At 38.6% G+C, this 23,547-nt stretch overlaps 1 protein-coding gene across 1 annotated transcript in view; it reads right to left on the bottom strand.

Annotated features, from left to right (window-relative positions):
• Positions 1-23,547, bottom strand: part of KCNH5 (potassium voltage-gated channel subfamily H member 5) — a 300,949-nt gene that overhangs the window by 172,643 nt on the left and 104,759 nt on the right.

The following is a 23,547-nucleotide window of genomic DNA, read 5'->3' on the forward strand; positions in this document are numbered from 1 at the left end:
GTTTCTTAATGATTCATAATCATCACCTAAAATAACATAGTTTGTCAAAGAATTTTATTCATCTTTCAAGTAATTGTAAAGCAGTAATACATCCCTGAGGTTTAAAAGAAAATTTTTCTCTTGGCTTTCTTCCCGTAATATGCTCTTGGAGTCTTGGAGAGAGGAGCAACAATTTTAGCCTCAAACCTCCCCACCTAAAAACTCTACCTTGTGTACAAAAGTCAAAGATTATTTGTCACTTCATCTTCAAGTCTGAGAGAATATCAATAATGAAACACATTCACAGAAATTCCGGTAATAAGATATAAACCGAGTGAAAAAGGCTGGATTTTTAGGTGTAAACACCACTCTAATGTGTTTTCTTAAAATAGGAAAATATATCAAAGATTATTGTAAAAAAATTAGATTTGCTAATGATATATAAGGAACTCTAAGATGTTAACCATATTTCTTCCACAAAAATAGAAATTGTTAATCACCATCTCAATTGAGTTACTCATGGTGAGTCATCATTTATGTTGGCCTAATGTGGTCTGGGAAAGTCTCACTCATGTTTATATTTTCAGAAGGCCCCCAAACAACCCCTTTAAATTGAAAGAGATACAAATAAAGAGAGCAACAATAAGGAAATAGAGGTAGAAAATGCCACAGGGATTCTGTACCACCAAGGAACTCCAATTGCTGAATAAATTAAGTATAACTGGCCACTAACAGAAAGATGGTTGAAAGCAGATTAAAATCATGATTTTATATTGAATTTCATTTTAAAATGGGCATTACAATGTAGCTTTGTAAGTGACCCAAACTGTTCATTTCCTAGGAATTTTCCGTTGGAAGAAAAGGAAATCTCATCATTTCTCTCTTCTCACGTTTACATACATCTTACCTGTACATACAACATATTGTATGTACATTTACACATGCTATATATGCATGTTTCTTTGGCGATATGTAAGGGATGTGCAGAATATTGGTGGGAGAAGGATATTACAACATTCAGTCTTTGGCAATAAAACAAGAGGCTTGGTTAGATCATGTCACTATGATGGCAAAACAGTTTGGGTTCTAGCCTCTTTACAGTACAAAGACAAAATAACAAAATTTGGGCTAGCTAGCAGGCACTGTCTATTTCTTACCTGCCCCTTAAGGCACACCTCAAATACCATGGGTTCCACAAAAACAGTTTGATGCCTACCTCAGCCCATTCATCTTCTCCTGCTGTAATCATATAATTCAATAGTACCTGTTATTGGTCAGACACTTCCAGCGTATGTTAATATATATAATTTTCCCTCACCCTTCTTCACAGTGCTGTAGCCACATTAGCTTCCTTCTTACTATTCCTCAGATGTTAACATTGCAGGCACAATCCCATCTTTTAAAAAAAATTTTTAAGTGTATTTATTTTGAGAGAGACAGATACAGCATGAGTGAGGGAGGAGCAGAGAGAGAGGGAGACAGAGAATCCCAAGCAGCCTCTGCACTGCCAGACCAGAGCCCAATGCAGGGCTTGAACTCACAAAACAGTGAGATCATGACCTGAGCTGAAACCAAGGGTTGGATGATTAACCGACTGAGCCCATCCAGCCACCCAGGAATCTTTTTTAGTTCACCATTGTTTTCCAAGAATTCAGAACAGTATCAGACAGAATAGTAGGTGCTCAACAAATATTTGATGATTGAACAAATGAACACCTGTCTCGAAACCTCACATCAACCCATTAGACAGGTAATACTTTTCATTTAAAATAAGAAACAAAAACTTAAAGAGATCAGTAAATGGTCCAAAGTGACACAACCAGAAAATAGGAGCAGAATGACTACTGCACTGCTCTAGAGCACCTACATTATTGGATCTACTACTTTGACCTCAAAAGTGACATTAATTCTATGCAGGGCCTCATTTTCCTGACCAGCACAGTGTCTTGTGTTCAATAAACACAGGAGTACTCTAATAAAATGAAGCAGTGACCCTAAGAATCTGTTTTTTGACTTGTTATAAAGAATAACATTAAGGAGTTTGGATGCTCAATAAACATAAGAGGGAAGGGAAGGAGGAAGAGGTCATAACCATCATGCATCATTAGCAGTTCCAATTTTCAGAAAGCAAGCTATACGGGGGAAAACGGCAATGCAAATTAATTGTCCATTTTCTGGCCCCAACATCCTTAAGAAAGTCAAGTAGAACTCACCTGTCCTAAGAGCCTACACATTCCCAGTTCCCTTAATTTTTCTTTAGAAGAATGATATCTTACATTCTTATTCCAGTCTGTACTAGTCTAGAAACTGACTTGAAATTAATAAAATAACACTTTTAAAGTTTGACAGTCTAAAAACCAATGCCATGAGTTTACTCAAACTTTCTTTATGTCATTTTTCAGCTTGAGTATAAAGTATTATTGCCCTGGAAAAAGTGTTTATTAGAAATTATCATGAAGCTAGGTTTTTTGATATTTCCTGTACGTTCCCTTCTCTTACTACTTAAGGAATCAGGAACAAGGTTAAATTATATTTCATACCCAGCCACACATGAATACACTACCACTAAATGTGGAAGTGTTTATATGCAGAAATACACAAGGGCCCCTTGTAATCTGGCAATTAACTCTATGCAATACTGCCATATGAGATATTACGAAAAGGGAACATATTTGATAAATTACTCATGAGGATATTCACATCTCAAATGTGCACGCCTTGCCATTTGAGCAGTGAGAATAGTCAGGAAGTAAATCCTCAAGCATAAATTATGAATTTTGCATTCTACCTTCCTTGAAAACAGGGTCTTTGTCTTATTCACCTTTGTAATTTCAAAGCTGAGCCAGTGCCTGGCACAGAACAGACATTCAGTAAATGTTTATCGAATCAGATCAATACACCACAGGTCTCAGCCAGAGATCACCTGCTCCAATTAAACAATATATGAGAAGCGGCAATCTTTTTATTTAATTGGCTATCTGACTTTATAACCAGCCAAAAGTCTTGTGAGGTTCATACCAATTATGTGGGTAGAACTAATTGTGCTTTTTTGTTATCTTTTCTGCATGCAATTAATGCCATCAACCCACTGTATAAATTTGTATATTCTTCCAAGTCCTTCTTCTCTATTTCTTGAAAGAGGAGACCATATGTTTGGCATGCATCACATTGAATACAATATTTAAGGCTTGCAAGTTTCCCAAACTACTGTCACTTGTAGAAGAAATCTGATGAATAAATACCAGAGCAAAAAGTGGAATACTTATGGGTGGTACACTTATTTTCTTGCCCTGTAGACTTTTCTAGGATTGCAAATGCCATGAAAATGCACACATGATATTTAAACAAGTGAAGGCAGTAAAAGTGAAAGTGGAATTGTTTATTTCCTGAAGTCCTTTGGAACAAGAGCCATAGAGTTATTTTTTCTTAGTATCCCAATCTTGAACACATTGGCCCTCGTTCATGATGAAGCGAAGGTATAAGGAAGTGGGGGAAAATGTTATGCCAAAAAAGCTTTTCTAAAGGTCAGCTGTTTATGGAAGCACGAACAGTTTGGTAACAGTGCTAAATGATACAACTGAATTCTTTTTATTGAACTCACTTGATGGCAGGTACTGTGAAAGCATTTTATGTGCCTTACCTAATTTAGCCTTCAATGTAACTTTGAGGAGAGAAAGGCATTAATTCTCATTTGACATATGAGTAAACTGTGGTTTAAAAATAAGCGACTTGCCCAGAGACACCCACACAGTACACGGCACAGCCAGGATTTGAATCCAAGTGTGGCTGATGTTCATATTCTTAACAACCATATCCAGAATAATTGGTGGATTGGAGAACACACTACTATAAAGGTCAATTAATTTCTTGAGCATCCAAATTCCTGAGCATTATTCCTTATAACGTGTCAAAAAAATATCGGCTTCTTCTTATGGTCATTACTTCATTTTATTAGAAAGAACAACCCTGATGTGAGAAGTAATTAACTTTGGGGAAAAGATTTAAGTCAGAACACCAAAACGATTAAGTTTGCTGTATCACTGAGGTGCCTTTTCTGATTTTCTGATGAGAAAAAAATCTTTCCCCACTGCCATAGAAACCCTGGATTTCTGAAAACCTGCAGGCCAGAAAACACTACTGATAGGATTTGAGAACACAGAGAAGCTCTGGAAACGAAAGTTTGCTTGGAGAGGAGAGAAGCATGACTCAACAGAGGGTGGTGTCAGCATGCTGCACAGTGCGACACAGGGGCAAAGAAACGCTGAGACTCAGAACACGGTCTTATTCTTTCCAGCTCTGAATCCTAAAAAATGATTGATTTAACTCAACTCTAAGGGTGGGATGGGGGGATGGGGGGGGCGCACCTGGGTGTCTCAGTCAGTTAAGTGTCTGACTCTCAACTCTCAATTTTGGCTCAGGTCATGATCTCCTAGTTCGTGGGTTTGAGCCCCATGTCTGGCTCCACACTGCCGGTGCAAGACTTGCTTGGGATTCTCTCTCCCTCTGTCTCGGCCCACCCCCTCAAAAATAAATAAAATAAACTTTAATTCAACTGTAAGAGGAGAGGTCAAGGCTAAGGTAAGAATAGCAGAGCTCACAGGGTACATCTAGGCCATTTTCTATTAACTTGATCACCAGGAAGAGTCCTGAAAGATCCAGAAGCAATTCATGTGGGAGGTACAGTGGTTTGTTTTCTAGAAATGCAAGAAATTAGGGTTTGAGGATCCACACCAATGAAATAGGAATACAAACTAACATAAAAATTGGAACTTACACTACAGTTTAAATTATGTTTAACTTTTATGAAATATGGTAAATTAGAAAGCGATGACCCGTGTTTTGCTCCAGTCTGTGCAAAACGTGCGTTACACCTGTTATATAGCTTTGCGTTGTTATATAGTTTCTCTTGCTCTGTATTGAATTTCCTAATTATTTTTGATGAGACTGAGCTCTGTTCATTTCACTGAAAGACCAGGAGTCAAGCACTTTCTGCTCCTTACTCAGATTTACCCTTACAGTGGGAAAAAAGGGCAAAAAACCCCCACAAAACACCTTTTACTTTTTGCGTTGTCTCAAATACAGTGCTTACCAAAAATAGTGCATTCACACAAGTGCTGATAATTAATGAAGTGATATCAACTGAAATCTATATGCCTTTTTATTCTAATGGTAAATTCTGCCCTGAAGACTGGAAGTGTTCTGCGAATGAGAAATTTATCTGCATCAAAATCCAGTATAATACCAGGCATGAAATCCTTTCTAATTGTACATGTAAAATCCTGCTTAATACTTGCTCTGACTACTTACTGGAAATGAGATGAGGGAAGAATTTGCTCAATATGCCTGCCTGAAAATGGACCAAGCATTCTGATATAGTGCTCTCTCACTGACCCATTTTTACAAATTCATTTAACTACTTGGACATCATCCTCTTAATTCTTAAAATCCGAAGCACACCCCATATTATTTAATACCTTAACGTTCCTATGTCTTTTTTCCTTTCAACATCTGATTGCTTTTGCACTGAAACTCCTTTCAAAAGTCTGAACTGGAACTCGATTACACATATTAACAGTTAAGGATTCCATTCCTAATCTTTCTATCAAAAGGGGGGGATAATTTTCAGCATGAGACAGGCCATTTAACCTTTCTATTCCTCTGCTTTCCCATCTACCTAAGGGATCATAGTGTACTCCAGGGCTGAAAGCATGGCTTTGGCATCAGACCAACCTATAGTCTAATCTTTAGTAGATGTGTGATTTGGAGTATTTGTTCTCTTTGTCTCATTTTCATCTGAGAAATATTAATAATAATATTATATTGTGAACTGAATTAAATGAGGAAGTGTTTGTGAAAACTCAGTAAACTTTAAAGTGATAGACACATAAATGACAGTTACATGGTCTGGTTCCGTGTCCTATTAAGATGAAGCCATTTCCACAATGTTGGGGTAAAGACAGTTTTATTAAAAATGGCTCATGAGCCAGAAGAAACTATTAGAGAAGAGGTTTGTTTGACCACATAAAAATTCAAAAACCCTATGTGGCAAATAATAAATAGATAAAGAAGTAAATAAACTACTAAAACAAGGCTGAAGAACTAACTACCATCTGGGAAAAATATCTGCAACACATAAAATAAACAAGACTCATATCCTTAACATGCAAAAAAAAAAAGTAAGAAAAGAAAAAGATAATAAAAAATCAGTATAAAATAAACTGTCACTAACAAAAATAGTGGATATAGGATATTCCAAGGTAATTTGCAAAGCATATACAAATGGCCTATGATCATAATAAATATATATATTCAACCCCACTAAATGTTGAGTGTCAGAAATAAAAATTAAACATTTTTTCAACTATCAGACATCTTTACATTGACAAAATCAGCAATGGCAAGAAGTAAAGAGGTGGGCACACTCAAAATATATTGTAGAGGATGAAGTTGTTACAGTCTTTCTTGTTTGGCACTATATATCCAATAAAAAATGTGAATGTCCTTTGTGCCAACAATCCCACCTTCAGGAATTTGCTCCCAAGTAATAAAATGTCCATGAACCAAAATATTTGTAGAAATCATGTTTACCATAAATTTGCTTATCATGTAAATGTTGGAAGTGGTTTAGATGTTCATGAATATGCTTAAATGAAGTCTGTCGCAGCCATACAGAGCAGCACCATATTCAAAAGCATGGCATATACTTATAGTCACTGCCACAGAAAAGACATCCCCAATTCCTCTGCACTGTGAGCCTAGGAGTAGGTTAAAAAACAACAGGTGTAATATAGTCACATTTATAAAAATGCTATATACACATACATGCATGTGCATAGAGAAATGTCAGAAAGCATATCTACCCTAGTACCGGTAGGTAGTTATGATTTCTCATTTGTATTTTCTGGATTGTTTCATTTATCTTCACAAGTATGAATTATTTTTATAATCAGATAAAAACTGAAGCTATTTTCATATTAGAAAACAAATACCATAGCTACTTCCCTAGAGATGATATTTTAATAATGATATAAGTGCCCCAGGTCTTTTTTTTAATATGTTTTATAAAGTTAGAAGAGCATTCTGGGGTCCACAGGGATAAAAAGAAAAACATAAAAGGGAATTACAGCATTGTTGAGATGATAAAGCAATGAGCATCACACATTCTGGCCTAGAGTAATACTGCCTCACCAAGTTTCCCGTCTTACTAGCTGGGCGTAAGTTACTGAATCTCTCTGTGCTCAATTTTCTCTCTTTTGTAAAATGTGAGCAATAATATCATTTAACTCATAAAGTTACAATGAGGATGACATGAGTCAATTTTATGTAAAGCACTTCCATTCATACCTGACATCCTAGAAAAAATGCTAGCTGTTCATTGTAAAATGAGATCATGTATAGAATCATCCTTGCCCAACATGGAAGTACAATAAATATTTACTATTTTTATAACCTACCTGCTCATCATGTGTCACCTAAAGACACTGAGAAGATGAATCATTTTCTCTGTCTCAGAATAAGGAGGGTCAAACAGTCTATGGAACATGAATAAATATATAGCATTTCCAAACCAAGGGTAGAAAGAGAGGTCAATGAAGGCTTGGAAGGCATGCCAAACAGCCCAAGTCCCAGGATATCTGAGGTTGTCCAATCTCAGCAAGGTGATATCAATTACTTTGACAAATCAATAAACTCCTATATAAAACTATTACTAATGCCTTACATTTATACAGTGCATGACAGTTTTCAGGGAGCTTGCCCATCTCCATAACAGGTTGGCAGTGTTTCTGATCACTGTGCCGGTCCAATGGTGAATGGAGACTCGTGTTTGGCCATCACTTTAAGATACCAACTCCCACTGGGACAAGTGATACAGGGGAGCTGGAGGCCTAGGAAGAGTGGTGGAGAGAAACGCGGAAGAGAAGGCAGATGATAGGGAGAGGAGCCAGGATGCTGAAAACTTGTTCCCTTTTTTTTTTTTTCTTGAGGTGGGGGAAAGGGCAGAGGAAGAGGGAGAGAGAGAAACTTAAGTAGGCTCCACCCTCAGCACAGAGGACTCCAATAAGGGCTGAATCTCACAACCATGAGATCATGACCTGAGCCGAAATCAAAAGTCAGACACTTAGCCAACTGAGCCACCCAGGCTCCCCCTGAAAACTCATTCTGAGTGCAACAAAGAAAACAGGAAAAACAGAACTTCTCAAGTTAAAGCAGGGTGGAGGGATAGGGTCAGTTTGTTTATTCATTCATTCCAATGTACTGAGTGTGCTAAGGGCTAGATATACAATTAGGTACAAAAACCCTCATGTAGCTCACTGTGTGGTACCCTATCTGCTCACCCACCTTACCAGTTCCAAGGTGACCCTTCACAAATCTTCAGCCCTCCAGGGCAACTTAAAAACCACTGAACTTGGGTTTGTTCTATGTTAAAAAGAAATCCTCAAAATAAATTTAGGGTGTGTTCCCATCAAGCAAAAAAAAAAAAAAAAAAAAAACAATCTTGAAAATAAGATTCATTAAATGGAAAGAGTGAGTCAAGGGAATAAAAAGCAGAGCATAAGGAATACAGCCAATGGTATTGTAATAGTGATATAATGGGACAGATGTTAGGTACACTTATGGTGAGAATAGCATAATGTATAAACTTGTCAATTCACTAAGTTGTACACCTGGATCTAATGTAACAATGTGTGTCAACTATACTTAAGCAAAAAATAATAAGCAAGCAAGCAAGAAAGAAATACCAATAAATTATTCAAAGATGTTAGATATTCTAAAATGATTTTGTTTTCCTTCCCTTCCCTAACTACTACTAATAATTTATCTCATTATGAACTCAGTTCTGGATTTACACAATAAGAAAGAAAAATACTGTCTGAAAATAAAAACCAAGTAAAAAGTACAGAAAGAGATATGTTACCAAAACTCCCTAAATCAGAGGTCATGCATCAATTTATAAATTTATGAAACCTTCTTCTTACACAAAGAAATTATGCAAACTGCAAAAGAGCTTTTTGTTTCAATAAAGCAATTAAGTGCATTAATTGTTCTGTGTTATCACTTAAAGACGGCATAATTAATTTGTCATTCCTACCAAAGCCCGTGAGCTTTTGTATGGTTCTCTATCTTTAGCTATTTCAAAGCACTTTTCCAAACATTTATTTTATTTTAATCCTTTGTTGTAGAGCTGCAAAACATGTTCCATGGCAGACTGGAGAAGCTGACATTAGTTCAGAAACAAAAAATGGCCAAATGTGGCTCAGCATGTTCCCTAATTAAACACAGTTGCAGGGACACGGGCTCCATTTTCATTCTCCTGCTACAAAAAACCTACCGCCAAGTAAAAATAGGAGCTTAAAACCTATCACTTCTCTAAATAAATAGAAGATAAATTATGCTTGTTCTTTAAAATACAGGGAAGTGGTTTGTGTTTTCATGACTTTGTGGGTAGAATCTCAAAACCCTAATTGAATATGAAGTGTCTAATAGGCCATTTGTGATGAGAAGAAAATGCCTAGAAATTGAGCGTGATGGAGAAATGATTTGGAGACAACGCCAGCCTGGTGTGATCTAGTTTTGAGTCATCAACATTCTGGGAAATCTCAAATAAGTCGTACAATTTCTCATGACCATAAATGACCGGCTAGAGGTCCACACCTCTGGACCCGGGAAGAGCAGACAATCATCCTGGGGAAAAGCATCACACCAGAGAACTACACTTGTGTCGCTTTCCACACATCCCCCATGGCTGTGCTCAAGGCCTCGGATGAATCAAGACTGACCTGTCTCTCAGGGTCCACCAGTTATGAGCTGATTTCAGAACGGACAAGGACAGGTCCTTTCACCTGCCAGCCTTAAAGGCCAAGATCTAATGAATAAGATACATCTTATTTTGCCCCTTTTGGCAGTGACAGACACATTGATGGCTGAATTTTGAATATTCTGAGAATACCAACCACCATTTTTTATGCTTAAAAGCTTAAAACATGCTCCTTATGCTTTCTTTTATCTGGCCTTGTAGCAACACTGTGACATACATAAGACTGCCCGATGGTATCTATGACCAACACTCTTATATTGGCTTATTCCAGGACAGAGTGATGCAGAGGATATATATTCTGGGTTTCACTTCGTATAGTGCATTTAGGTATCGAAATTGTACTTCCAGATTCAACTATATAAGGTAGTTTTCCTTCAGTATCCCTGAAGTGTTGAGACCAGGGAAAAGATTTTACTTGTATCCCTAGGCTTCAATATCTATATTTATATCTATACCTGTATCTACATCTCTCTCTACCTTTCAGAGACAGAGAAAGATATAAAAGCACTGAGGACATAAGTATGTACATGCACATAAATTTGTATCATAAAGTGGCTATACATATGAAATATGTCAGTTAAGTGTTTTATTAATAAATGAATAAAGATTTAAACGTTCTTTCTTTTCAGTTAAGCAAAGTGTGATCTGGAAAAAGAAAAAATAACAGATTCCAAACACATTAAGGATTGTCTGCCCTGTGTCTCTATGGACCACATTTTGTTAGCTAACTGGAACTCAGATCTATCATGAAAAACAAGGGAGAGAATACCATGTAAATTACTCTGTGTTTAACTAAAAGACATATGCCTCCCTATCGCACTCCAGAACTAATTAAAGCACATACTCATTTTAAATTGAAAATAAACCACAAAGGTTTAAAACAAACTAATGTATGGCATTAAACCATATGGGCTTTCTTTTGTGCAACTGCAGCTTGCCTACTTAACTGCTCTTCTAAATGTTTCCTCCTCCTCCTTGAAAATTCTCCAAAAGTACACTGTTATATTTTTCTCCTTGAGTACCATAATGAATATTCTTCAACATCAGATTTGTGTCAGCCTAAAATATACATTTGTATATATAGTAAGATATACAATGTTATATAGAGATATAGGCATATATACAGGTAACGTACAGATACATATTCATTCTGCATCTCACAGGTAGAAGTTAGAAAATTCTAGTATCAACCAACTCCTTCCCACTGCCCTTGGCACATATACCTGGTGTCTTTAAAGCCTTAAATTCCCAAAAAGTAGCCATTCTCTTTCAGGATGGTCCTAAGTCTGGCTCTTGTGGCCACAAGGCAGCTTCTAATCAGCTCATGTAGGCTCAATTCTGGAATCGGAAGTTAGATTTCCAATTATGGATTTCCAGAGACTACAAATAATAGTGTAATATTTTAGTGCTTTCTGACATGATATTAAAGAAGAAAGAAATGCCTAAATTAAGAAAAATAAAATCTGGAACATTCAGAGAGAAGACCTTGCAGGTACTGGCATTTTTGTTGTTAATGTAGAAAGCAGGAAAATAGGTAAGTGTTTCTTCTCGCCACTATAGGTTTGCACAGGCATTAAAAATGACAACAGCTACCTACTGATCAATGCCAGATGAATGCTCATGTATCTTGAAATACCGTATAGTAAACATTTCTAAATGTTTCAGGCAGAAAATATTGCAGACGGTTAATACAGAAGGAATATACGGGGAGTGAGGGGGGAGAGGAAAGAAAAGGATGCAAAGAAGGTAAGGAGGGTAGGCTTGCATCAGCTACCTTGCTCTTTAATTCCAAGAAATCAAAGTTTATTTAATGCTAAGGAGCCTGAGATAAACTAGAGGTGCATCTTTATAGTCACTGTGATAAGTTCATGAAAATTTTAGATGGTCTACAACATAAAGCACTATGTTGGACATGATTAAAGAAGCTGCCGGTATTTCAAAGCTTAAATAGGAATTTTTTTAATGCAGATGGTGTGGGGGGCCGGGCCCCGGTGCCAGGCTGAGACCGGGTCGAGCAACGTTCCCTGTTGACTCAAGCCAACCCGGTGGTTCCCCCTCCCATTCCCCCATTTTCAAGGGCATACGAAAGCCTTGTCAAGGCTGAGAAAGTTAATTCCTGAAGACTGTGGTCTGCAGGTGTTGGCAGTAATGCTACCTCCCTTTTTCTACCCCGAGTCAGATAGAAACAAACATGGGAATTGTGTTTTGCTAGCAATCTTATCAACAAGGTCTTGTGACCCGTCTAGAAAATGCACAAGAAACACAGAACTAAATGTTTTGGTGGGCAGCAATTATGTGAAACCTGTTTATTCTTAGAATGACCTAACCCATAAGAGTCTGGTTATAAAAGATTGTGTACAGCAACAATAAAGCCGTCACTTGGGCCATCAGCCCAGGGGACCCTCCTGTTCCCAAACTTTCTCTTCTCTTTTTTTTTTCTTGCATTCCCCTACTCTCAGGACCCTGACCTCGGTGTTTGTCGCGCCGGCTGCGACAGATGGTTATCTAGATTACCAGGAAATCTAAAGTCCCCAAAGAACTAATGTTTAAAAAATGCTAGGACAACAAATAGTAGAAAGAAGAGCCCCCACTGTTTTAGTCCATCCAGATTGCCTGAACAAAATGCCACAGACTGGGTGACTTACACAATAAAAGTTTATTTTATTTGCTCACAAGTCTGGATGCTGGAACTAGAGTTCCTACATGGTCGAGTGCTGCTGAGAGCTCTCTTCTTGGCTTGCTGAAGGCTGCCTTCTTGCCATGTTTTCACATGGTGGAGAGAGAGTCCTTTTATTACTTTCTCTTGTCACTTGCTTTTATCACTTTCTTAGAGCACCAGTTCTATCAGATCAGGGCTTCACTCTTATGACTTCACTTATCCTTAATCATCTCCTTAAAGGCCCCAGCCCAGGGTACCTGAGTGGCTCAGTTGGTTAAGTGGTTAAGCGTTGGACCCTTGATTTCGGCTCAGGTCATGATCTCATGGTTTGTGAGCTCGAGCCCCAGGCCAGGCTCTGCACTAATAACACAGAGCCTTCTTGGAATTCTCTCCCTCCCTCTCTTTCTCTGCCCCTCCCCAACTCAAGCACATGCTCTCTCTGTCTCTCTCTCTCTCTCAAAACAAATAAACATTAAGAAATAAATAAATAAATAATACATAAATACATAAATAAATACATAAGTAAATAAATAATAGAGGCCCTATCTCTGACACAGTCACATGGCAGGGGGTAGGTAGTGCTCAGAAATATTTGGAGGAAACACAACTCAGTCCATAGCACCTGCTTCTTGAGCTGTGAGTCAATGTTTATGGATGACCCAAAGGAAATACAAGTCTTTGATTCCTGTTCTGCCTGTTCTCTACTTCAAGCAGAATACTACTCAGGCCAGAGCATAGATTATAATGAGCACTTGTGTGAGAGGAAATAAACCCAACAGAAGACAAATTGATTTAAAAAGAAAGCAAAACATGAATAGCTGTAAAAGGGTTTATGTGTTCTGGGCCCATCAGAATTCATCCCAAGACACTGGAGAGTCTGCCCAAGAGATAGCTGTGCCCCTGCCACCAATGTATGAGGAATTTAATCAGCAAAACACTAGAAATAAGGCAAACCCGATTGTAGTTTTCAAATAAGAATAACAAAATATCCTGGGTTCCAAGAGCAAACTGGTGTACTAGGTATTATCCTTTGACAATGTTTGGAATGAATAAGAACCCTGAGATGAGAGGAATGGTCTCTAAAACCCATCAGTTATCCTGCAGTAGTCACAAGATAACCTCACTTCTTGCCTCACAGTCACTGTGCCTTGCATATTTACCTATACTTTAGTGAGACAGTAAACAAGGTTTTCTATGATAGCCTGGAAGGGAGTTCTATGGATTGAGTGCTCATTCGGATAGGTGGATTCTCAAGTAGTTGCATGACCTCTCCACGAGACGGTGACTGACAATTAACAGAGGTTTCCAGTAAGAACAAAACTAGTTATTTAGCATATACAATGTACCAGGCACTGTTCTGAGTACTTTATATGAGTCAATTGATTTTATTCTCACAACTCTCTGAAACGGGTAATGTTATACCATTTTACAGATGAGAAACTGAGGCTTAGAGGGCTAGAGTAAAAGCTTCTCTTCCCAAGATTCCATCAAATCTTCTCAAGATAACTGGATCACCCTGACTGAAAAAAACCCAACAGCCAGTTCCCAGGTCCCATTCTGCTTGATCTATAAGTGGCACCTCCCATGGCTTCACTCGCCCCTCCTTAAAACACTATCGTCACCTGGCCTACAGGACATTTCACTCCTAGGCTTCTTCCTACCTCGCTAAGTGCCTTTTCTCAGTCTCTTTGCTGGTTTTGTCTTGTCTTACTGACCATTCAATATTGGAATGCCCAGGGCTTCATTCTTAGACATCTTCTCCATCTCAATCCTATGGAGGGTTCAACCAGTCTCAGCCACATTTTAAATATCAGCTCTATACCAACAATTCCCAAACGTATGCTTTTAGCCAGAATCTCTGCCCTGGAATCCTCTCTACCCAACTGCCCATTAGATATCTGCACTTGTATGTCCAATGAGCATATCCAACTTAACATGACCCATCAGAATTTAACTCCTAATTCTATGACATCTTCCGCCTAAAAAATCCCTCTGCCTTCTCCATAATCATTTCCATTCCTAGAGATGCATAGACCAAACCAAAACAACTTTGAATCATGCTTAATTTCTCCCTTCCTTTAGCACCCACATCTGATCTGTCAGCAAATCCTGTTGGTTCCAGCTTCAAAATATAACTAGAATCTAACCACTGTGCACCTTCTCCTCTATTGCTACCTAAGTCCAAGCTACCATTATCCCTTAGGAATATTATTCCAAAGCCTCCTTCAGTTGTCTTTCCTTCCTCTGTTACTCAGAGTGACCCTGTTAAAATGCCGTATCATGTTGTTTTCTGCTCAGAATCCTCCAGAAGTTCCCATCCTCAGACTAACATGATCTCTAGGGCCCTGCGGGATCTGGTGCCCATTACCTTTCTGGCCTCATCCCACACCATTTTCTCCCTACTTCACTCTCTCCTAAACTCTATGGTTACTCAATTTATAATGGGGACAGAGCCTTTAATCATGATACTTTTAAGCCTGCCTTTTAGCCACTAATCACGAATTTTTATTAGTTGCTCTTCCCTTGCTTTAAATTTACATAGGCAAAGTTCTATCTGACAACAGAAAAGTCCCAAATACCACAATAGTGAGACATTTTATTTTCACTCCTGCAGAGCCAGTAGGGCCATCCTGTATAAACCTATTTACTTGAGACCCAAGCCAAAGATTTTAAAGGCAGTGCTTATATAACAATGTTCACAAGATAGAGCTTCACAGGAATCCCTGTGATTTTCACTGCAAAGCAGCTTTCATCAAAGGCACATATGTTCCCCTCCTACACTGACTGCCTCAGTGAAGTGTTCCAGCTGACAGTATTCCAGCTGAAACACAAACTGAGAAACACCTATAACAGGTTTATCAACAAAATCCAAGCATCACTGTGCTGACTCACTGTGGACTATAGAATGTTATTTATTTAAGGCTGACAGAAGAGGAATTTTAGCCACTGCTTTAAATTTCGCCCATAGTACTGAGAGTGGTTTTTCCTCTCACCCCTTCATTGTTGACCATGTCTAGTCCTAAGACTACAACAGAATCTCGACTTTAAGAAATTCAAGATACGTAATCCCGGCTTCACCCATGAACCCATGATGCTTGTAAATTGCATGCTTTCCTTTAATTCTAAAGTGGAAGCCTATGTGAAAAAGTTAAACTTCCGACTCAATCTGGCTAACAAAATAGACTATTTATACAAGGTTAGTCTGTATATTTAAGGGATTGGGGACAGATGCTCTATTGGAGATTGGGCTTGAGGATGAATGTAGTATCAGAGAGAGCCTGACTCTCATGAATAAAGAGGGAAGAATACCACAGAGAATGATTGAGCAGAGGTTGTAATAACAGCACAGGACTTCCAAGGAACAGGGACCATGCAGCGTAGCTGAGAAGGCAAGCAGACAGTGGAAGAGATGTATAGATTCAGTAGACAGATATTATAGCAGTGTGGAGTTAGCAAGATTGATATATTAAACTTGAGACTAACCTAGTAGCTTCAGACAAATGATAAATAGCAGTGGGAACTTTTAGATCAAGAGTTATATAAAACTGGATAATAAACAAATGAAAGAGAAACAAGGACCAGGAGAACTGACAGAACCAGGCCAAAGGGAAAGAGAGGCTCAACGAAAGATAGAGTATTGACCACATGTAGGTGCCTCTGCTTTCTCTCAAAACTCCATAAAATAACAGTAAATGGGTTTAAAGCCATAAAACCATAGGGATGCAGAAAATGGGAGAACATAAAAAAACAACAAAATTTTGAAATCTGGAAAAAATAGAACAAGTACTAGCTGACTTAGCAGATTCAAGAAAGCTGAATCTTAAGTCAGCAAAAGAGAAAACCAAGGTTCACGCTGGTGTGCACTATAGAACCGGCATATATCCCAGGAATGGCTGCTACTACTACCCCCAAAGTGCGGGGGCAAGGGTGGAGTTGAAACTGGAGGATTTATTGCAAATCTATTTAAGGGGTGCCTGGGTGGCTCAGTCAGTTAAGCATCCGACTTTGGCTCTAGGTCATGATCTCATGGTTTGTGAGTTCAAGCCCTGCGTCAGGCTCTGTGCTGACAGCTCAGAGCCTGGAACCTGCTTTGGATTCTGTGTCTCCCTCCCTCTCTGACCCCTCTCCCTATCTCTCTCTCTCTCTCTCTCTCTCTCTCTCTCTCTCTCTTTCTCTCAAAAATAAAAATAAAATTAACATTAAAAAATTTTCAATAAATAAAAAATAGAAAATATTTAAGAAGCAGATAGATATCCATCTCCTATATGCCCTGCCTAATTCCAAAATCAGGCAGTTCCCTTTCCACCCATTGCAGACTGAAGAGGGTCTCTGGACTGAGGGAAGAGCAAATAAAAATACCATATTGAAACCAAGGGGATTGTGTGAAAGTTTATGCTCTAAACATCACACTCTCAGCTCTATTTCCATTCAGCTTCCCAAAATCTGGAGCAAGGCTTATATTCTGCATCCTGGAATTTGGAAAACATTTTCTCTGGGAAAATTGAACAGAAATGATGTAAAAATATTGATGTTGATTATTCTCCACAAAATAAGCCAACAGATCTCTCTACATCAAGGCCATGGTCATTAAGTCCAGACATAATAAAACAACCACAATTCCCACATAATCTGCATAAAGCCTCCAACATAAGCAACAGAGACCAAAGCCAACAAACCAAAAATCAATTTGAAGGACACAAAGACTATGTGGGGATCTGAAAACTGTACCTAAACCATCCTACATCCTCAGAGACAATAGAGAAGATTTTTGAACTGATAAAGCAAAAACAGGATGTTATAAGAAGGAACACAGAGAAAACTCTAGAGCTCTTAGAAATTAGCAGAAATGAAACTTAGTAGAAGGATAGAAAGGATAGAAAATGAGCTGGACAGGAGTACCTGAGTGGCTCATCTGTTGAGTATCCAACTCTTGACTTCAGCTCAGGCCATGATCGCACATTTCCTGGGATCAAGCCCCCTGACCAAGTCTAGCCTTCCTTCCCACACCCTGTCAGGCTTTGTGCTGAGAGTTCAGAGCCTGACTGGGATTCTCTCTGTCCCTCTCTCTCTGCCACCACCCTACTCCCTGCTCGTGCATGCTCTCTCTCTAAATAAATAAACATTAAAAAAAAGAAAAGACAAAAGAAGATGAGCTTGGCAGAAACTTCCAGACTGCAGATGAAAAAAACCCAGAAAATTATAGAAAGAGAATAAGAAAATTAGAAAATCAATCCAGGAGATCCAATATCCAAATAATCAGCAGTTTAATAAAGAGGGAAAAAGGAATTTATCAAAAAAATAACTCAAGAAAATGTCCCAGAAGTGAAGAATAAATATTTCCAAATGATGAAGCAGACCCACTGAGAATCTAGAAGAGATTGTAGAATCTAAAAGAGTAGATGACAACAGACCCATAAAAAGAGACTTTTGCCATAGTATTTCATAATACTGGGTACCTAAAGAAGATTCTAAAGTTTTGCAGAAATAAAGAGAGAAGAAAACATATTTATAAGAATCAAGACTTGAATAGAATCAGTCTTTTAAAAAAAATTTTTTTAATGTTTGTTTATTTTTTGACAGAGAGAGAGAGACATGGACAGGGGTGAGGCTGTGTGTGTGCGGGGCGGGGGGGAGGTACTGAAAGAGATGGAGATACAGAATCTGAAGCAGACTGCAGGCTCTGAGCTGTCAGCACAGAGCCTGACCGGGAGCTTGAACTCACAAACTGCGAGATCATGACCTGAGCCAGAGTCCGACGCTTAACCAACTAAGGCACCCAGGCGCCCCTAGAATCAGTCTTTTAAATAATTCCACTGAAAACTCAAAAACAAAGGAAGGATATCTCAAAATTCTGTCATAAAATTATTTCTAACCTTCATATTTACCCAGATGAGCTATCAGTTAAGCAAAAGGGTAAATGAAAGACATTTTAAGACATACACAACCTCAAAATATTACCTTCTATGCATCCTTTCTCTGTAAACTATTGTAAGAGTTGTTCTATTAAAACAGATGTAGTAAACAGAAGGTCCACAAAAGAGAAAGGAAAAGGAAACTCTGAGGTTCAAAGATGAAGGGAAAAATCAGGCTGAGTGAGAGCTGTTGGTCAAGTCTATAGAGACTAGTCCAGACTGGGGAAATTCAGAAGATTCCAAGGAAATAGCCTCCAAAGACAGGAAGTTGATAACTACCTAATAAAAGCATATTTAGATGAGTGTTACATGATAGAGGAGAAGTACATGGAAAACTAAGAAGGAGGGGCACCTGGGTAGCTCATCCAGTTGAGCATCCAACTTTGGCTCAGGTCATGATCTCAGTTCGTGAGTTCAAGCCCCCCATCAGGCTCTCTGCTGTCAGTACAGAGCCTGCTTTGGATCCTCTGTCCTCCTCCTCCCTCTGCACTTCCCCTGTTCCCAAACTCTCTCTCAAAAATATATAAACAGTAAAAAAAAACTAAACTAAAAAGGAAAATGACATAAAACCAAAAGTTATACAGGAAAATAATCATAGTAAACCACATAATTCAATTACAAACAGCGTTTGTGTAGTCATGATTATGAAAACACACTATTGATTTCAACAAATTTGTGATCTATATATTTTTATAGGCTAGAAAATTGAAAAATGTATATATGGGTACGTAGTGGTGGTTAAGGGATGGGGACAGAGCCAAATATAATTAAAAGAGAATTATATTTTAATCTTCCAAAGATGGAAGTCAATTTATAATGACTAAAATTGAAAATCCTCTCCAATCATCATGCTATTTATAAATAAAAAGATAGATATTTTCAAAAAACTGAAACAATTTTAAAGTGATAGCTGGGAAATGGAAAAGTGCATAGGGATTAGAAAACTTCTACTTTTCAAAAATACACCTTATAGCACTATTTGGTTCTTTATGTACATATATTATTTTGATCTAAAAATTAAATTAAAAAAATAGGCAGACAATCTGAATTGGCACACAGAATAAATTAAAAACAAGTCAGGAAAACCAGAGGTCTGGAAAATTCTTGATTTCCTTCCTTGTCTTTGTGGGTCCTGGGTCCTTTCCTATTTACATCAGCTCTGTCATCTCTGGGGTTGTCATATTAACCAAATCCCATTCTTTTCTAACCAAATCACCTTCCTACCTCTGGGAATCTCTCCAATGACTAAATTAGCAGTTAAAGTCACATAGTTATAGAAAGTCTTTCACCAAACATCAGCAGCCAATGAAAGTTCCCTTTGGGTAAATGGACTTACTTGAACACACTTGTTTCAAGATGCAAATTTCTCCAAAATACAGGTATATGATTTTGTCTCTTTAGTAAATAGTAATAACAGCAATGACATGGATATTTATACTTCTGATTTAGGCTGAAGTAGTTCTAACCTTGTCTGGCCTCTAAGAATAGAATATCCAAACTTTATCATTAAATTCTACATGTGGTACAGTTACTTCCAAACCATTTGAATCCCATTTGGTTCTCTTCTATACCCAATGAACAAAAACGGATTGGGAGGTTGCAGTGAATCCCTTTATTCCAGGACCTACCCGTGATTGTGGGTGAGGAACACACACAGAAGTATTTTCAGTGCCTTTAACCCCTCGTTCTTCCTAATGGCCGCTCTGCTGCCCTCCCACTGAAACGGTGTCAGTCACTTGTCAAGGGGAGTATGCACATAGCTAGGAACAAAGAAAGCAGCGTAGCTTTGAGTTTCAAATTAGACCTTTTTTTAAGCCCTTAGCCAAAACAATAATCTTGAAAGCATAGATTTCCTTTGCAAGTGCCAGGCCCTTGAGACAGCAAATGGCTTTTTTGTTATTGTTGTTCTTGTTGTGTTTTATTTTTACTGTTAAAATCTTAGCTCTTTTCCCAGAAAATATTGGAGGCAGGGGGAAAGGCAATGAAACATAAGTGGGCAGAATAGCAAGAAATATAGATGAAAAAAGAAACTTGAAATAGGGTAAGGGGAAATCCAAGAGCAACAGAGAAGTGTATCCTGCTTCCCATCCAGAACTCTCTGGTACATGGCAAAGACTAAGGAGTGCAACCATAGGACAGATACAGCATGAAAGACACCTTCTGAAGGGCACCTGGGTGGCTCAGTTGGTTAAGTGTCTGACTCTTGGTTTTGGCTCAGATCATAATTTCATGGTTCGTGAGTTCCAGCCCGGCATCAAGCTCAGCGCTGCTCGTGCAGAGCCTGCTCTGTCTCTCAAAATAAATTAATAAACTTTAAAAAATATTTAAAAAAAAAAAAAGAAAGATACCTTTTGAAAGATGGAAAAGAGTGAGGTGGTAGGTCACAAACTAATTGAGCTCTGTATAGAAAAATGAAGTCAGCCACATATTCATGTATCTAAGTTCTACTGTATAAAAATTTAAACTCCCCATTAAAATACTTAGATCTGGAGAGCTGGTATAGTTTCGCTTTGCTCTGAATACACAACCTTTTGAATATGGAGTATCAAAACCCAGTCACTTGTTCAAAAAGAATTTACTGAGCACCTACTATGCTCTCATTATACCAGATATATAGAGGTGAACCAGACAGACAAGTTCCCTGCCTTCACGGCTCCCACTTGAGCTGGGAAGACAAGCAGCAAATGTGTAAAGAAAGAATTAAAGAACATAATTATAGCCCATAATAGAAAGATAATGATGCGGAGGACAGAGACACTTTAGACAGATTAGGGAGGAAACTTCTCATGGCAAGAAATTGGAGAAAAGGGGCATATCTTATTAATCTCTGATTACTTTTCCCACCACAGAGCTAGGAAGAATAAGAGTTTATCTTGAAGAGTCTCTTCCCTCATGGCATCATCACCTTAGCCCCTTCCCGCAACGGCCTACCAAGCAGCTCCCCACGCTCCAAATGTTTTCTCTACTCTGCTCTGAAATCTCAGCCTCTCTTTCTTCTTCACTGTGACAGTGAGCTAGTTTGAAGCTCAGTCCATGCTGGTGTGCTGACAAGAGACTTACATCTTTCAGAGAACAAAGTGGCAGGTGTACAGGGGACTTTTGGAGGGAAAGACATACAAAATAGGGACCATCAGACAAAATGATCAGGGAGATATCTAGAAGTTGTCTAACTCCCCTAAATCACTCCTTGGTGAGGGACAGTACTCAGCCTCAGATCAAGAGCTGCCCTTGATCTTTCAAAAATCTGTTCCCAAAATCACACTTTCCAATATTTAAGAGACAGAATATAATGATCCAGCAAAAGAAATAGAAGAAATAGCCAGAGAAATGGGAGAGAAACCAGGGAGAGATAAACATCAAGAAGCCAGAGATGTTTCTGCATGGATGAAAAAATGTCTATGAAATTTAGCAAATGTATTTCAAGTGGTGGTAGTGGAAAGAAGTCCACTTTTTAAGTAGTAAAATAAGATAAGAAAGTAAAGACTCATACTTCTGGAAGCTTGCTTTAAAAAAAAAAAAAAAAAAGAACTGGTAGTTAGATCACAGACAAAGAGAGTGTGAACTCGAGTGTTCTTCTATTCACATATGTGTATTTTTTTGGATTGAAGAAACAATGAGCACGTTTACTGGCTGATGAGAAAGAGCCAGTAGAGAGCTAGAGAGATGGAAAACACAGCAGAAACAAGAGCAAATAATTGGAGGAAATAAACATTAAAGGATGAAACAGATAACATGACCATACCCTGGACCATCCACACAATTCTAGACTCATATACATTAACTGCTCACTCAACATCACAAAGGACCATTCCCAATTTAGCAGTTGCTTGCACCAAAAGCCTTAAATTAAATCCTGACTCTTGCTTTCTCTCATATTTTGTGGGTCTTAACATTTGTCCAGAGTCTAACCGATTCTAACTACCACTGCCATCATCTTGCACCTTGACTATTACCCTATCTGCCCTCTTCCATCCTTTATCTCTTGCAGTCTGTTTTCCACACAGCCATCAGGTTGATCTTTATAAAACATAAGACAAATCATGCCACGCTTTGGCCCCAAACCCTCAAAAGCCTTCCCATCTGACTTGGAAAAAAAGTCACTAATTTGACCTATCAGGTCCTGTGTGGTTTGGCTGCCCCCTCACTCCCAACCTGCTTCCCTCTTCCAGCCAGTCTTTGTAAGAGGGTCAAGAAGGTACAGGGATGCATGTCTGCTACAGCCACCCTTTCCTTTTCAGAGAAATAAAAGAAAGGCCATCTGCTGAAATAGGAAAGGGCAGTCAGAGATTCAGGAGAGCTGAGAAGAAAACATTAGAATTGCACAAGAATAGCTACTCAGCAAAATGTGAGAGGGAGATGACCTAAAATAAGCAAAGATTTGTAAGATTATGAACAATGTACTGTAGTGGCACCTGTTCACATAGCTGTGGTTTACTCCAGCCAGTTCTCAGCAATCCCAAAACAGGAGCAAAAGAGGCAGGTAGGTAGATCCAGATTGGAATTTTTTAGGACACAGTGCAGTGACAGGACAAGGAATGATGGAATCTAGAATTCTGGTGTGTGTCTGGGATGGGGGGGGGGATGGGGGGAAGGAAGAGTGCTCTCTAGCTAGCTCCCCCTAAGAGAGAGAGTTAGAAAATACACCTACTATGGGGTTCTTTTGAGGCCTTTTCTAAGAAAACTGAAAAGGCAAAGTCATAGGCAGCTTAGCATAAGAAAAGCTCCTGAGGTCAACACCACCCATCCCAAAGTCTCATTAGAAGAGTCACCTGGAGTGCCTGGGTGACTCAGTCAGTTAAGCATCTGACTTCGGCTGAGGTCACGATTTCATGGTTTGTGAGTTCAAGCCCCGCGTGGGGCTCTGTGCTGAGAGCCTGGAGCCTGCTTCGGATTCTGTGTCTCCTTTTCTCTCTGCCCCTCTCCAACTTGTGCTCTGTCTCTCTATGTCTCTCAAAAAATAAATAAATGTAAAAAAATTTTTTTAGAAAAGAAAAATCAACACCCATCTCTTTTGCCAAGTCTTAACTAGAGGTAGGAGTTTAAGTGTCCTTCCCTTACATTCATTTTAAATCAGTAAGGCTCCCAAATTAGATTTTCACAGATTAAGACTTTTGGGGGGTTGTTAAACATAAATTCAACTTTAAAGAAGAGAGTATCTAAAGGGCTAGCTCAGAACTAGC

Source organism: Lynx canadensis, chromosome B3 (genome assembly GCF_007474595.2).
Source record: "Lynx canadensis isolate LIC74 chromosome B3, mLynCan4.pri.v2, whole genome shotgun sequence".
NCBI lineage: Eukaryota > Metazoa > Chordata > Mammalia > Carnivora > Felidae > Lynx > Lynx canadensis.